Below are 6,839 nucleotides of genomic sequence, written 5' to 3' on the forward strand. Positions count from 1 at the left end.
ATTTAAACATGCAACCATCACGCCCAATCATAAGAAGCTATCCCTCGACCCATTCCCTTTGTCCAACTATTGCCCCATCTCACTACTCCCATTTGCTTCAAAATTCCTTGAACAGCAAGGTCTACCTTGAACTGTCCTCCCACCTCTCATCCAACTCTCTCTTCAATCATCCACAATCTAGGTTCCGACCCCACCACTCTACTGAAACAGCTCTAACCAATGTTACTAATGATCTGTTAACAACCATAGCCTCATGTTACATTACTCTGTGTTCCTCCTTCTAGACTCATTCTCTGCCTTTAACACAGTCTACCAATCCCTCCTTTTACAAATTCTCTCATCTCTTGGCATTACAGACCGGGCCTTCTCCTGGATCTCCTCATATCTCATCAACTGAGCATTTAGTGTATCTCACATACACACCTCATCTCCTCATCTCGCCATCTCTCTGTTAGAGTCCCTCAAGGTTCTGTCCTGGGACCCTTGCTCTTCTCCATCTACAACTTTGGCCTGAGTCAGCTCATAAAATCCCATGGCTTTTTAGTGCTACTTCTATGCTCACAACACACAAATGTACCTCTTTGGCCCAGATATCACCTCTCTGCTATCCAGAGTTCTTAAGTGTTTAACAGATATATATCCTCCTTCTTCTTCTCCTGCTTTCTTAAACTCAACATAGAGAAAACGGAAATCGTCATTTTTCCCCATCTCACTTAACCCCCTTACCAGAACTATCAATCACAATTAATGCCTCCACACTTTCCCCAGTCTTAAGTGTGCTGTCTCTGGATAACCTCAGATTCTGCCTTTTCTTATAATCGGCATATCCAAGCCCTAACCACCTCTTGCCGCCACCACCTCAAAAATATTTCTAAAATCTGCTTTTTCCTCAACCTCAAGTCTACAAAAATGTTATTACATGCACTCGTTATCGCCCATCTAGTCTACTGCAACATACTCCTCTGTGGCCTCCCTTCTAAAACACTTGCACCTCTCCAATCCACCTTCAACTCTGCTGTGCGGTTAATTCATCTCTCCCATCATTTCACCTGACTCCCTCCTTCTGTCAATCCCTTCACTGGCTGCGACTTAAGTTCAAAATAATACCAATGACATACAAGGCTGTCCACAACCGATCCCCTCCATACATCTCTGCCCTTATAGCCCGACACTTCCCCACACGTAACCTTCGGCCCTCACAACACCTTTTGCTTTGCTATCCTTTTACCTGCTACTCAGAAAAGCTATAAACCGGCAATAACCCTGTTGCCACTACTTTATCAGATTTTAACCTAACCTACGGTCTCCTTCCCCCTTCCCATGATTATAAGCCCTCACATGAAGGGCCCTCTTTCTCCTTTTGTACTAGTCTGTCATTCATTAATCTCATGTTTATTGTACATTTTTGTTGTTGTCTCATGTCATATACGTAAACCCTTTTTATATGTACAACATCCTGGAATTAACGGTGCTTTAAAATAAATAATAATAATGTTTGTTTGTGGAGGTTCGACAGCCGTGACTCTCGCAGACCAGCAGAATTAAGGGGCCCTCCTCTACTTTATTTACACAGGTACAGCAGCTCATTCATACAAGTATCTCTACCCGATACTTCAGCTCATGCAATTTATTTGAATAGGACTTAAAGGGAAGAGCCTTAGTACCAGAATAGCTGATTATTCAGACGAGCTGCTGTGCCTATGTAAACATTGAAGGGGACACGGCACTTGCACCAGTGATAAGGTCCCTTCATTTTGCTTATTGGCTGGGGTCCAGAAGGTCAGATCCTCACCGATCAAACATCAACAGCCTGAGGGTTCATTCAGATGAGCGTAATACTTGTCCGTGTGCTGTGTGTTGAAATAACTCACAGCACACGGACCCAATCATTTCAATGGGGCTATTCAGACGTGCGTGAGTTTTTATGCTGCGAGTGTCCGTTGTGTGAAACTCACTGCATGTCCTATATTGGTGCATTTTTGCGAACCTAGTCGCCCACTGAAGTCTGAGGTTGCGTGAAAACCATGGACAGCACATGGACGACATTTTAAAGTGCTTGCACGGAAGTGAAAAACACATGCCACACGCAAAGCACACTGTTGCCAATACGCAACACACACAAACATGAAATGTAGGGAAAAAGTTTTTTACATGCGCAAATCGTACACGTTCGTCTAAATGTAGCATAGGAAAGCCATTAATATTAGAGTGACTTGGGAAACCATTTAACCCCTTCCCGCCCAATCACGTACAGTTACCTCGTCAGCACTAATGTGTTAGCGCCTTCTCACGTAACTGTACGTGATGGTGATGGAGCGGGCTCAGAGACTGAGCACGCGCTATCCCCATCGGGTTGCATCTGTATATTACAGCTGACGCTAGGCTCCAATCCTGCCGTTTAACCCCTTAGATGCAGCAATCAAGCTGCATCTAGGTGGTTTCTAGCCAGTCGACATCCCTGCGCCGCTGTCGCTGAGATGCTGGTGCTTGCAACGGCAACTGGAGGCCTAACAATGGCCTCTGGTATGCCAAGCACAGAAGTCTTTTAGGCCACACCCGGAGGCGGGGCCTAAAAGGCTTACTATCAAGAAGATGGTGCAGGCTCAGTAGTAGAGCCTGCCTCATCATCCACGGATGTCAGCTGTTCATTACAGCTGACATCTTGATGTAACGGCCATGACTGGAGCTAGCCTCCGATCCGTCCGATTACCGATTAACCCCTTAGATGCAGCGAACAAAAGCGATCGCTGCATCTAGGTGGTTACATCGCAGCCGATGGTTGGTATGGCAACCGGAGGACTAACAATGGCCTCCTGGTCTGCCTAGTACGGAAGCATATTAGGCCCCGCCCACAGGCAAAGCCTAATAGGCTTGCTGTCAGTGAATAACTGATAGCTCTAATACACTGCACTATGTAGGTAGTGCAGTGTATTAGAATAGCGATCAGGGCTTCATGCCTTCAAGTCCCATAGTGGGACAAAAAAAAAAAGTTAAAAGAAAGCTAATAAAAATTTTAAGAAGTTTAAAAATGTCAAGTTAAAATATCAAACACTGCCTTTTTCCTATAATAAATCTTTTATTATAGGAAAAAACTGAAAACATTAAAAAAGTACAAATATTTGGTATCGCTGCATCTGTAACGAGCCAAACTATAATGATATCACATTATTCGCCAACCCCGCTGTTTTTTGGTCATCACCCCTCCCAAAACAGAATACAAAGTGATCAAAATGTAGCAGGGTCCCAAAATAGTACCAATAAAAACGACAACCCATCCTGCAAAAAACAAGCCCTCCCACAGCTTTTTTGATGTAAAAATAAAAAACGTATGACTCTCAGAATAAGGTGATACAAAAAATAAATGATTTAAAAAAAAAGAGTGATTTTATTGTGCAAACGCTGTAAAATATAACAAAACAATATACATATGGTATCGTTGTAATCGTATCGACCCGCAGAATAAAGTGAATATGTCATGTATAGCGCACAGTGAACGGCGTAAATTATTTTTTTTTTTAAAAACTTTGTCAGAATTGCTTGTTTTTGGTCACCTCGCTTGCCAATTTTTTTAAATAAAAAGTGATAAAAAAATTAATGTACCCCAAAATGGTACCAATAAATACTACAGATTGTCCCGCAACAAATAAGCCCCCACACAGCTCCGGTGTCGAAAAAATAAAAAAGTTCTGGCTCTCAGAATATGGCGATGCAAAATGTGCAGAGCATTCCAAAAGCGGATTAGATTGGGCACCATTTATCAGTGCTACATCGGGCACACATCTGCGGATTATTATTTATTTACCGCATTATTATACACTTTTATTATACCCTGATGTACTCCACACAGATTACCTATACCCCCACATTATAAACTGAAATACCCATAAAACCCCAAACAGAACAACTAGCAAGCAAAATCTGGGCTCCAAATTCAAAATGGCGCTCCCTTTCTTCTGAACCCTACAGTGTGCCCAAACAGCAGTTTACGTCTACATATATGGCATTGCCATACCCGGAAGAACCCGCTTAACAATTTATGAGATATTTGTCTGCAGTGGCACAAACTGGACACCACCATATTGGGCACAAAAATGGCATATTAGTGGAAAATTGAGCGTTCATTTTCAATAAATAAAAAAAACCTTGTGGGGTCAAAATGATCACTACACCCCTTAAAAAATTCCTTGAGAGGTGTAGTTTCCAAAATAGAGGTCAGTACTTGGGGGTTTGTTTTATTATTTGACCCCAGCAATTGTTGGCCAATGCTCAGAAAATCACCAAAATAGGTCTCAAATGCGCAGTGTGCTCATTTGAGACATGGCACCAAAAAACATTCCAGCAAATTCTGCGCTCCAAAAACCAAATAGTGCTCCTTCCATTCTGAGCCCTGCCGTGGGTCTAAACAGCAGTTTATGACCACATATGGAGTATTGCCGTAATCAGGAGAAATTGCTTTACAAATGTTGGGGTGCTTTTCTCGGTTATTCCTTGTAAAAATTAGAAAATTCTATGTTTTTCAGAATTTTTTTTATTTTTTTTACCGACTAATTCATATAAATGTAACAAAAACACTGTGGGGTAAAAATGCTAACTATGGCCCTAGATACATTCCTTAAGGGGTGTCGTTTCCAAAATGGGGTCACTTTTGGGGGGTTTCAACTGTATTGGCACCACAAGACCTCTTCAAACCTGACATGGTGCCTAAAATATATTCTAAAAAAAAGGATGCCCCAAAATCTACTAGGTGCTCCTTTGCTTCTGAGGCCGGTGCTTCAGTCATTTTGCACACTAGGGCCACATGTAGGATATTTCTAAAAACTGCAGATCCTGGGCAATAAATATTCAGTTGCGTTTCTTTGGTAAAACTTTCTGTGTAACAGAATTTTTTTTATTACAAATTAATTTCAGCACAAAAAATGAAATTTGTAAATTTCACCTCTACTTTGCTTTAATTCCTGTAATACACCTGAAGGGTTAAAACACTTTCTGAATGCTGTTTTGAATACTTTGAGGGGTGCAGTTTTTAAAATGGGCTGTTTAAGGTTTTTCAAATATATGGGCCCCTCAAAGGCTCAGAACTGAACTGGTCCCTGAAAACAAAACAGCTTCTTGACATTTACTTGAAAATATGAGAAATTGCTGCTAAAGTTCTAAGCCTTGTAACGGCCTAGAAAATAAAAGGACGTTCAAAAACAATGTAAACATATGGGAAATGTTAACTAGTAACTAATTTTTGGTGGTATTACTACCTGTTTTACAAGCAGATACATTTAAATTTAGAAAAAATCATAATTTTTGTAAATTTTCTCAAAATGTTGGCGTTTTTTACAAATAAATACTGAATTTATCAACCAAATTTTTTCACTAACATAAAGTACAATATGTCACGAGAAAAAAATCTCGGAATCGCTTAGATAGGTAAAAGCATTCCAAAGTTATTACCACATAAAGTGACACATGTGAGATTTGAAAAAATGGGGCTGGTCCTGAAGGCCAAAATGAGCTTGGTCCTGAAGGGGTTAATTGTAAATGCAATTATTTTAATCAGACTATTTATATGCTATGTTCTAAATTCTTGCAGCATATAATGGATGCATGTAATAGGACTTTCAATCTATTGGGTATTGTATCGTTACTTGGTCTACAGTGTATGTTGAAATTATACCCCATTTGTTCCATGTTATGTACCCAGAATCCACCATGCTTGTTAATCCACATTGGGATGTATGGGCATGGGAGTATTTCTGATTGCATTAAAAGGTTTATCTTACTTAAACAAATCCTTGTTAAATGCCCTTTACTGAGTTAATAGAGATTGTTTTAATTGAGTCACCATCCACTACAGATGCAGTGTGGCAACGCTTAATGTAAGACTCCCCAACCCCCTCTAAAATCCGCTGTTGACAGGAATGGGAATTTATAAGCTCTAATCTGGGCAAGCCCTTTAACTATAAGGATGGGTATTGTATTATGTTAACGGTATAATATTGGTGACAATCTCTGTACAGCATTGAAGATTTTTTTTTGTTATATTAGCTAATGGGAAGTACATAGAAAAGTAGTGTATATGCAACAGTTTTTTTTTATGGTTATCATTAGTTTATAATACATTCTCTTTCTTCAATTGAATCATGTCTTTTACATTTTAGCTTTCTAAAAATATCCACTTTTGAGGAAATTTTTATTAGAAGCATAGGTTGGAGGTTGGAGACATTTTCAGTGAGGGCTTTGATTAGCAAACCGAATAATACCCCGAATGATACTAGTGGTCCTAGTGACTAATTAAAACTAAACCAGAACAAGAAACAAGTCACGACCAGGTGTTTGAAAAAATACAAATAATCTTTATTAAAGTCAATTAGACACATGGAGACAACGTATAACACTTAGACATAATAAAATGCCATGGACCCTCGAACACAAACGGAATCCGAACGTAAAAGCAGAGTAGCCCCCCAGATGTAAAAATGGTCTGACACAACCTATATATGGCTAAAGTGCATAAGTACATATTAATGAGCAGGTACTAGGCATGGTACGCTTTGCACAGATGAACACATAAATAAGTATAGAGAATATATATAAGGTACAATCTAAGTAAAAACGACATGTAAAGTGTTATACCTACACCTGCGTATAAGAAGATAAATAGGAGATCAAGACCAGGAGGGGGACCTCTGCTTAACCCAACGCGCGTTTCGCTGGTGCTTCGTCAGGGGTTCAACCCCTTGTTTCTTGTTCTGGTTTAGGGCTTTGATTAGCCACATCTACTGATGCTCATGAGAACAGTTATCTGCTATATTATATATTCTAAGGGGGCTGGTCACATATTAAACACC

This window comes from Rhinoderma darwinii, chromosome 4 (genome assembly GCF_050947455.1).
Source record: "Rhinoderma darwinii isolate aRhiDar2 chromosome 4, aRhiDar2.hap1, whole genome shotgun sequence".
Taxonomy (NCBI): domain Eukaryota; kingdom Metazoa; phylum Chordata; class Amphibia; order Anura; family Rhinodermatidae; genus Rhinoderma; species Rhinoderma darwinii.